This window comes from Apium graveolens, chromosome 4 (assembly GCF_009905375.1).
Source record: "Apium graveolens cultivar Ventura chromosome 4, ASM990537v1, whole genome shotgun sequence".
Taxonomy (NCBI): Eukaryota; Viridiplantae; Streptophyta; class Magnoliopsida; order Apiales; family Apiaceae; genus Apium; species Apium graveolens.
This window is the reverse complement of record NC_133650.1, coordinates 201079412-201090220: the sequence shown is the minus strand read 5'-3', so window position 1 is coordinate 201090220 and position 10809 is coordinate 201079412. Positions and strand designations below refer to the sequence as shown.

The window sequence follows — 10809 nt, the reverse complement described above, 5'->3', positions numbered from 1 at the left end:
GAAGGTCAACAACAACAACAATCTCAACAGTTAGAAAGAATGGTACAGTTTTCCAAGGGTGAGGAAAATGAGTTAGTAGCAGAATATGATCCTCCTACTACAAATCAATCAAGTGATGATTTTTATTCCTTGGAAGAGCTGGAGCAATTGGAAGATGAATCAATGGCCCAAATTGTCAAGAGATTCTCCCATGTCAGATTCAGGAGGAATCCCAAGCTTAAGTACAAGTCCAACTACAACAAATTCCAGAAAGGTGGATCTTCATCCTCTAACACCAGCAATGGTGGGTACAAAACAGGGATGGTTGATCGAAGCACCATTAGATGCTATAACTGCAATGAGTTGGGACACTTTGCCACAGAATGTAGGAAGCCAAAGCAAGTAAGAAAGAACTCTGAAAGGGCTTATCTGGCAAAGGGAAGAAGCTGGGATGATACTGACAGTGAAGATGAAGATGAAGGAAATCTTGCTCTTATGGCTATTGATGGAAAAGCTTCATCGTCAAGAATAGAGGTAAAACTTTCTGATGCTGAAATGGTTTATCATCTAAGAGGTAACTTAGATTGTGCACGTCGTGATAATGAACTGTTAAGTTTACAGATCACAGACCTTGAGAAAGAGGTCAATGAATTAAGACTTGTGCACATTAATCAAGACAAATTAAAAGAACAGGTATCTTTTCTAGAGAATAGAGTTGACTGTTATAGAAAACTCGAAACTATTCTCAAAGACAAGATCACCGGTCTTGAGACTAAGGTTAGAGCCTACTTCAATTCTTGTACGAAGGCTAAAGAGTTCTACAGTAAGCAAGCTGTTAATCAAACATCTGGAATAGGTTATGATTACAATGTTGCTATTGGAGAATTAGGCATAAACTCCCCTCCTCATGTATGTGCTAAAGGGAGGGAAGTACCACATGTGCTTAAGGGTGTTGATGAACCCCTCTATAAAGCATCAATTGCTGAACCATTTGATGCGACCTCTTCTGTTATTCAAGAAGAAATACGTGCTGAGGATCATGCTTATGAGAAGATTGTTTCCAAGTCAAGTGAGTCGAAAGTTCCAGTCAAAGTTGTGAAAGCAACTGAGACTAACTCAGACACACATGAGTTGGATAACAATAATGCCATATCTACCATGCATAAATTGCCTGATGTTAATCACTCTCATAAAGCATGTGGTGTTGCTAATTGTATGTCTTGTGCTTTTAATATGATGTATGCTTATTTTAATGGTAAGTATGTGTCTAATGATAAGACTACTCCTCGTCAGCATGTGAATAACAAGAAGCATGATAGGTCTAAGACTGTTAGTCCTTCTAAGGCTAGAAAGGAGACATTTGTGCCTAAGCTTAAACAGAAATTTGTTAAGGCTGTTTACAAGGTCAAATGTTCAGTCATTGAGAATGTTGAGATCGTTAAAATTAAAAATGTTGTTTTGTCTGACAAAGGACAGTTCTACAAGTATGCCGGGCCCAACCAAGTTTGGGTTCCGAAGAAGGTCTAATCCATTTGTAGTGCAGGGCATTAAACAAGTATAACCGGTAGTGTGGATTCTTGACAGTGGATCATCAAGACATATGACCGGAGATAGAGCCCTGCTATCAAATGTGGTTGAGAAAGCTGGCCCCATGGTTACCTTTGGAGATAACAGCAAAGGTTTATCCGAGGGATATGGCTGTTTGCAAGCTGGGAATGTTATCATTTTAATTTTGTATATTGTGCTAGGTTATTATCAGGAAGCAGTATCCAACATATAGCACCAGTGACGAGACTTGAGAATATTACGACATATCAGGCACCTGCTGCACATTACACTTGGAATTGAACTCTAGTAAGATGTGTACAAGTGTACTCCTGGTTGGTGAGTCAAAAGAGGAAGTCAGTGCACCACAGTTCATGGACTTTGCAGCTGCAGATCTATTGGACTATGCAATCTCTTCTTCACAATCTCACTTCAGGTTGGTATGAACTAGTATACTGCTCAAGCAATCGTCAAGGACATGGTATGGCACTCTAACAGAAGTTATAATTTTATATGAATAAGTAGAGTCGTCATATTAATAACTATCTTATCACTAAGCACAATCATATTGTTTTATAAGTGCAGTGGTATATTGGTTATGCAACATAACAATTAGTATCTAAAGTACTTGACAAGTATCGGTCAATGATATGTTGTTAACATTATGTTGCAGATATTTGTAAGCTTTTGACATGAATGAGAATTACTTAGACTTTACCCTAAGTGATCAATGTTTTATCAAAAACTCATTCATATTGAAAAACAAAATCAAACTTCTTTCTACATTAGTGATTTCTTATTTCATGTAAAATCTTTTGAAATCACTATTGTAAATCATTTTCTCTCTATTACCATATGTTCTATGATACAGGTTCAGTCTCCATTGACTTTCTTTCATTGACAGTCATGAGGTTGAAAACCCACAACGTCTATCCCAGACTGTAAAGACAAACACAAAAACAGAACCAACCAACACTCTCTTACCACTAAATGTAGTATGAATGAGCGTGAGGGAGATAGTGCCTAGTGCACCACATAAGGAAGGTTCTGTAGTCAACCCAGTAGCTCTGTCTCCTACATAGATGAGTAGTATTTAAACCGAGACAACTGCTAGCCCCCATACATCTTCTTAAAAAGATGTAATGGCTGAAAAGGCTCAAAAACAGTTACTAGATTCATTCTCTCAACAGGGTGAGTCTATTGAATTTTGCCTGTCGGCCAAGGTATCCGATGTAGTGTCACCACTTCAAACATAATCAATTCTTGATGCACAAGGAGAGGTTACACACACAAAGGATGAGTTGACGGAAACAAGAGTTTCGACCATTTTAAGGTCAGATTCGATTGTTCAAGGTTCGTTAGTGGACCAATTGCCTTTACAGGTGTTAGGAGAGGATACTGATCCAAAAGCCATATGTCAGTGGTTAGTGTCTACCTCCCCAGGCTTAAATCCCCTGGATGCATCTGCGGATAGTGGATCTGACATAGGTGCAGATCGGCAACTTGTTGACAATGATTCAGATATTACCTGATAAGTCACAAGGAAATGTCTTCACAGACATTAGAAGGGAACTTTGATCTTTATGCTAAATTCTTTGGATCATTGTTTACCTTCCCAGAATTCAAATCTGGAACCCTAAAAGGGAAACTAGCAACTTGTAAATTATGACTCAGATTCATCTGACGAGTTTAACAAGGATGGGGATTTGTGAACTCCCATTGCACCACCTGTGACCTCCTTTAAGGATGGCTAAGGTGATTTTCCTTGCAGGTACAGCTGGATTATGGAGCTATGAGAGAAGAGTGATACACTTGTGAGAATGAGTGTAAACACGAGTGGAGAGAAGAGTGAAACACATGTGAGGTACACTAAAACACAATCACACACTCACAGTGAGGAAGAAAGAGAAACTACTTGTTATTTCTTTTCCAACCAAGTGAAATATGAGAACTCCTTCAGACGACGGCATACATTCCTTCTTTAAGGGGGAGATAGAAGCTTAAGTAATAGTTTGGAGGATTCCTCAACTAAGGGGGAGAAATAGCAGGGAGTAAGAAAAAGATCCTACTTGTACACTACACCACACCATTGTTGTTTCTAACTACGGATCCTATTGTACGGGAGAGGTGGTAAACACAAGGTGATTTCCTAGTAAGGGAAGAAGCTGTTAGGGGAGTACCATTGGTTTTTATCTGCGGATCCTATTGTACGGGAGATGTGGTAAAACGAAGGTGATCTTCTTTAATCAGTTGATTCTCATAGGGGGAGAAGCAAGAGATATGGGCTTCTCAACAGGAAATGTGGTTGTACAAATGAAGATGAAACTACTTGAAGATATGTTCAGTCTAGAGGAACATCTACTTGGAATCTGGAAAATGTTAAATCTCATCCAGAACTTTTCTGCTATTTACTTTGCATGTATGTTTATATCTTTTTCTTATTTGTTAGTTGAGTTATCCTCTAGGTATTTGTGTGTTATTGTCTAACAAACAAATAGGGGGAGATTGTAAGTCATATGTCATAGACCTATTTGTATATTCGAGGATTCAACTCAACTCAAATAAGAATGTAATAAGTAAATAGTGGATCGACCGTCAAAGAGATCTCGCAAAGTAATATCTGTCAAAGGATTCAGAGACAAGGTTCATCTACAGACTTGAGGAACTAATTCACTGGAAGAAGTTCAAGAAATTGATCATGCCTCAGTGATATAAGTCAAGATTGTGGATTTAATCAAGTGACAGAGATCTCGTCAGGGTATCATTAAATTACAAGGATTTAATCTGAAGAAAATCAAAGTGTCAGAGTCAAGACATGAAGAAACGTCACGGAAGTTAGTCACTCATGAACCAGACAGTACATCGAGTGTCAACGTTGAAGTGGTGGAATTGATTCATAATTTTCAGTGATTTTCAGAAGATTTGCAGAAGAATGGTTGCTGCTCAAGACTAGAATTAATTCTCTATTAATTAATTGAGTCATCTAATTTAATTAAGAAAATAAATTATATCTGCGAAGAATAATTTATTTATTAATTGAATTAATTGATTAATTAATTCTGAATTAATTCTAGGAATTTTAGGAATTTTCAGAAGTTTAATTGGATTAAATTCAAGGCTTAAATCAGCAAAACAAATGAAAATGAACTAGCATGACAATCTGGATTGTCATACCGATTGTCATGCTAGGCCATTTTACATTGTCATACCGAAAGTTACATCAGGAGGGTGATTGTCTTGCTAGTTCATTCTGATTGTCTTGCTAGTTCATTCTGATTGTCTTGCTAGTTCATTCAGATTGTCTTGCTAGTTCATTCAATTGTCCTACCGAAAGTCTTGCAAGCTTAAAGGATTGTCATTCCAATTCAATTGATTCAGCTGATTGATTAAATAGAAGCAGAGAAGCAGCATATCATTATTCATCTCAATCAAAATACAAGAACAAAAGAGAGCAGCCGCCTTGAAAAATATCATTCTTCTCTGCAGAAATTCAAGATCAAATTCTAGTTTGTTAATGTTAAATCCAAACCACTAGAATTATTTATCTTGTTCTTGTGTATCAATCTAGCGGATTAAAATCCCTAGAACTTAATCTCAAATCGCGTTTAGCATTTGATTCTAATTATTGCAAAAATAGAAAAAGTTCATGTCGAATTTATTCTAGATTTGTGATAATTGATTTGAGATTAATACCTTGTAATCGATACAGTTGTTGTAACACATTTCAAGTTTAATAATATTTTTATTTAACTTGAATTTTGTTTCACATTTTTTATTCCGCATTTTATTCGATTATTTGGTAACGTTTGTATTCAACCCCCCTTCTACAAACACATTGGGACCCAACACTGTCTAAATCACATTCCGGCTTTAAGGTCTGGACAAAATCCCAAGTAAGCTCAGCAGTGCCTTTATGATCTCTCCAAATAAAATCATTCTTGTTACCCCACCAGTGCTTGTATAGCCAAAAAACCTTCCTGTTTTTCAATGGCCTCATCATATCAGCACGCCGCCTAGGACCACCCCGCCTTAGTTTATCCTTCAACTTGTCTTCATCAGTGTCCATCTGCAAATACATTTCAAGAGCATCAAATCAAACACATATTCATGACAAAAAACATTAAGCATATAGAAATGCATCAAAATACGTACTGCAAGAATCAAACATAAAAAATGGAATGATTCAACATACGTACATTAAGAATCATCCTCAAACTATTAGGAATAACACCACTACGACTACTGAATTTCACCATGCCACCTGCAAGTGGAGTTAACTCAGTAGCAGGAGTAACATGAGAACTCCCAAAAGTGCGTTCGGTAGTAGGAGTAACAGGGGTAGTAGTAGCAGCAACCTATAAATGCATTGAGTATCAAATATTATATACACCTCTAAAACTAAAGAGTTAGACTACTCGAATAACATACTCAAATATGTATAAGACACACAATAGTAAAAAAAAGTAAAGTTCTAAAACTAAAGAGTAGTACCTCAGACTGAACAACAGGGGGCAGATAGGGGGGTCGACTGTGGAACAGGGGGAGCAGTAGCAGCAACCTACAAATGCATTGAGTATCAAACATTATATACACCTCTAAAACTAAAGAGTTAGACTACTCGAATAACATACTCGAATATGTATAAGACACACAATAGTAAAACAAGTAAAGTTATAAATCTAAAGAGTAGTACCTCAGACTGAACAATATCAGACTGAACAACAGGGGGGGGCGGATAGGGGGGTCGACTGTGGAACAGGGGGAGCAGTAGCAGCAACCTACAAATGCATTGAGTATCAAACATTATATACACCTCTAAAACTAAAGAGTTAGACTACTCGAATAACATACTCGAATATGTATAAGACACACAATAGTAAAAAAAAAGTAAAGTTCTAAAACTAAAGAGTAGTACCTCAGACTGAACAACAGGGAGGCGGATAGGGGGGTCGACTGTGGAACAGGGGGAGCAGTAGCAGCAACCTACAAATACATTGAGTATCAAACATTATATACACCTCTAAAACTAAAGAGTTAGACTACTCAAATAACATACTCGAATATATATAAGACACACAATAGTAAAAAAAAAAGTAAAGTTCTAAAACTAAAGAGTAGTACCTCAAACTGAACAACATCAGACTGAACAACAGGGGGGCGGATAGGGGGGTCGACTGTGGAACAGGGGGAGCAGTAGCAGCAACCTACAAATGTATTGAGTATCAAACATTATATACATCTTAAAACTAAAGAGTTAGACTACGCGAATAACATGCTCGAATATGAATAAGTACCTCAATCTGAACAGGATGAGAGGCATGTACAGGGATAGCCGCAGCGTTAGGGACTACAGTCTCATCCTACATTAGATGTCAATAACTCGATCAAACTACATATAATTCGATGTAGTAGACTACTCGAATAACTTACTCGAGTAAGTACCTGACAAGGACATTTATTGGTTGCCTGTGTAGGTGAATCATGAGAATCTGATAAGTGGCATTTTATACCACTTAGAACGTCTTAAAATGGCTTAAATTGGTGTCTTGAAATCAAGTATTTTGTGTATTTGATGCGTTTTTCTAGTGTTTATGCATTTCAGAGTATTAGTTGCATTTCGGGGGAGGAATCATCAAGAATAAGCCTTGACATGTGTTCACCGTTGCGAAAGGAAAGAAACGGGCAGATTACGGTGAAGAAACGGAGCAAAATCAGATTTTTTTCCAGTAGAGGTCTGAGCGCCCGCTCAGCATTGCTGAGCTGCCGCGCAGCAAGCTGAGCGCCCGCTCAGCTTTGCTGAGCGGCCGCGCAGGGTCGGGAAAAAAGATATATTATTTCAGGACTTCTACTTCTGTTTGGTTTCCACTTCTATGTAATCTGAGTTTTATGGGACTATTATATAAGTAGATTTGAGACGTTTTTCACAAGGGGGATTGAAGAAGATCGTGTTTTTACGCAAGGAGCGAAGGAGATAAGGAAGAAGACCGATTTAGCACACTGCAACGAAGAGGAAGCATATCTTCTTGTGATTCTTGTTTCGTTGTAATGTTGGATGCTAGTTTTCTTGCTTTGAACTTATTTACTCTTGTGACGTACTCTGTTTTAATATAATTAGTTTAGTTATTATTTTCTTGTGTTTGTTTATCATGATTTCATATGAACCCATGATGACGATAAGTGCTATTATGGGCTAATCGTGATCATGGGGTTGCAACGGATTTATTATGGAATTCTTTAGTTAATTGTTTAATACTTTAGTGTGTGATAATTGTATGATATCTAGTATTGGTTGTGCGTAGTCATCTTATGTGCGTCACGAACATATAAGATAGGGTGTTAATCTCTTGTGAAGCGACATCGGATCTTGAGATGTAGAACTTACCATACTAGCATAGGTTCATGTACGTTGTATATGATTAGTGGGTAACTCTAACAGTTTTATTTGCCCTATGTAATCAAAAGGAATAACTTGTGCTTAAATCGTTGTGTTGTCAATTTTTGTAGACATATAGGAACTCAACATAATTGATGACTATTCAACTTCTATCTTAATTGTGGATGCTTGGTGGAATGGTATTAGTACAATGAAAGTTGGCTTTTATCAGTTTCGTGTTATTCGATTAATATCATCACTGTCACATGCTAAAGGTAACAACAATGGCTATTGAAGGAAGTAATAATGAAGTTGTGATCTCATGAGTGTTTTATTGTTGATAAATTGAAGTGTTAGTTAAGTGATTAATTAAGTAGTTAATTGTAGTTAATATTTAATCAACAATTTTAAGTGTTAGTGTCTTAACATTGAGAAGTAATCATACATTGGTGAGTGAGTTCAATTCGACAATAATTTAGTCTGAGTCTCTGTGGGAACGAACTAGAAAGTATTCTATATTACTTGCGAACGCGTATACTTGCGTGAATATTAGTGCGTGTTTTCGCCCTAACAAGTTTTTGGCGCCGCTGCCGGGGACTTGGCGTATTTGTTTAGTTTATGTACTTACCATCATTGGTCATTAGGACTCAGTGATTAGGACGTAGTAGTTAATTAAGATTTCCGGTTGTGTTTCAGGTACTTTAGCAAGCGTTTATGCAAACTCGTTCTCGTGCTCGCAAGAGGACTTTAGATACAGCTGAGGAGACAGACGAAGTTCTTGATATTCCGGAGAAGTTAGATTTTGAGGATTCGGATTCAGGAACTGAGCAGAAAGAACCAGTAAACATGGGAGATCGTATTGTTCAAGCTGATCCAGCTCTTATGGATTTTTCTCGACCTAAAATTGATGACATTCAGTCAAGCATCCTTCATCCGGCTATTCAAGCTAACACCTTTGAAATCAAGCCGGGCACTATTCAGATGGTACAGAATTCTGTTTCTTTTGGAGGAGCGGCAACTGAAGACCCCAACATGCACATAAGGAATTTTGTCGAGATCTGCAGCACTTTTAAGTACAATGGCGTGACTGATGAGGCTATCAAGTTGAGGCTTTTCCCATTCTCACTGAGGGACAAGGCTAAAGACTGGTTACATTCTGAACCAGCTGGGTCCATCACTATGTGGCAAGATCTTGCGCAAAAGTTTATGGTGAAGTTTTATCCGATGGCAAAGACTGCTGCTATGAGGAGTGCTCTTACTCAGTTTGCGCAGCAATCTACAGAATCTATGTGCGAGGCTTGGGAACACTACAAGGAAATGTTGAGAAAATGTCCACATCATGGAATGCCGGATTGGATGGTGATCACTGGTTTCTATAATGGTTTGGGGGCCCAATCTCGGCCCATTCTTGATGCAGCAGCTGGAGGCGCCTTATGGGCTAAAAGCTATACTGAGGCGTATAATCTTATAGAGACGATGACTGCAAATGAGCATCAAAACCCAACTCAGAGGATGACGTCAGGCAAGGTAGCAGGTATTCTGGAAGTTGATGCAGCCACCGCTATTGCAGCCCAGCTCCAAGCGCTATCAATGAAGGTTGATTCTCTGGCTACATATGGAGTTAATCAAATAGCTATGGTTTGTGAGCTTTGTGCAGGTTCTCATGCTACGGATCAGTGTTCTCTTGTCAACGAATCTATTCAGTATGTGAATAACTATCAGTGACAACAGCAGCCTGTGCCAGTAACCTATCATCCTAACAACAGAAATCATCCAAATTTCAGCTGGGGAAATAATCAGAATGCTATTCAGCCACCATATCAGCAAGGAGTGAGTAAACAGTTTAACCCACCTGGATTCCAGCAACCACAGCAGTATGCTACAAGGCAATCATATCCTCAACAGGGAAGTATTGTACTACCTACTAGTGCTGATTTTGAGGAACTTAAGCTGTTATGCAAGAGTCAGGCGGTTTCTATCAAGACCTTGGAAAATCAAATCGGTCAATTAGCCAATGCAGTGCTCAATCGTCAACGTGGCACCCTTCCCAGTGACACGGAAGTACCAGGCAGGAAGGAAGCTAAAGAGCAAGTCAAGGCTATTACCTTAAGGTCTGGAAAAGTTGCTGATGCTGAAAAGGCAAAAGAAGGAGAAGCTGAAATTAGAGATGAAGAATCTAAGCAAAAGGAGAAAGCGGCGGAGCCAAGGAAGACTACTGTTGAACACACTCTGCCTGAGCCTAATATAGGGGAGAAACAGCTCTATCCTCCACCACTTTTCCTAAGAGATTGCAGCAACAAAAGCTGGATAGACAGTTCGGGAAGTTTCTGGAGGTGTTCAAGAAACTTCACATCAATATACCTTTCGTTGAGGCTCTGGAGCAAATGCCTAGTTATGCGAAGTTTATGAAGACTATTCTTTCAAGGAAGGTGAAACTGGATGACCTTGAAACCGTTGCTCTCACGGAAGAATGCAGCGTTGTTCTGCAGCAAAAGTTACCACCAAAACTGAAAGATCCAGGAAGCTTCACCATACCTTGCACCATTGGCAATCTGACTTTTGACAAGTGCCTTTGTGATTTGGGAGCAAGCATTAATCTGATGCCGTTGTCGATCTTTAAAAAGCTGGATCTGCCTGATCCAAAACCCACATACATGTCGCTACAATTGGCTGATCGTTCCATTACTTACCCAAGGGGCATAGTGGAGGATGTGCTCGTCAAGGTGGATAAGCTCTTCTTTCCTGCAGATTTTGTTATTCTGGATTTTAAGGAAGATAAGAAGATTCCCATAATCTTGGGAAGGCCTTTCTTGGCTACTGGCCGTACCTTGATAGATGTGCAAAAAGGTGAACTTACTATGCGGGTACAAGATCAGGATGTGACCTTCAACGTATTCAAGGCAATGAAATTC

At 38.6% G+C, this 10809-nt stretch overlaps 1 non-coding gene across 1 annotated transcript; it reads right to left on the bottom strand.

Annotated features, from left to right (window-relative positions):
* Positions 1–9136: 9136 nt before the first annotated feature.
* LOC141722612 (small nucleolar RNA R71) lies at positions 9137–9243 on the bottom strand. The gene has a single exon (XR_012575622.1). It is a non-coding gene; the product is annotated as a small nucleolar RNA R71 (small nucleolar RNA).
* Positions 9244–10809: the final 1566 nt, after the last annotated feature.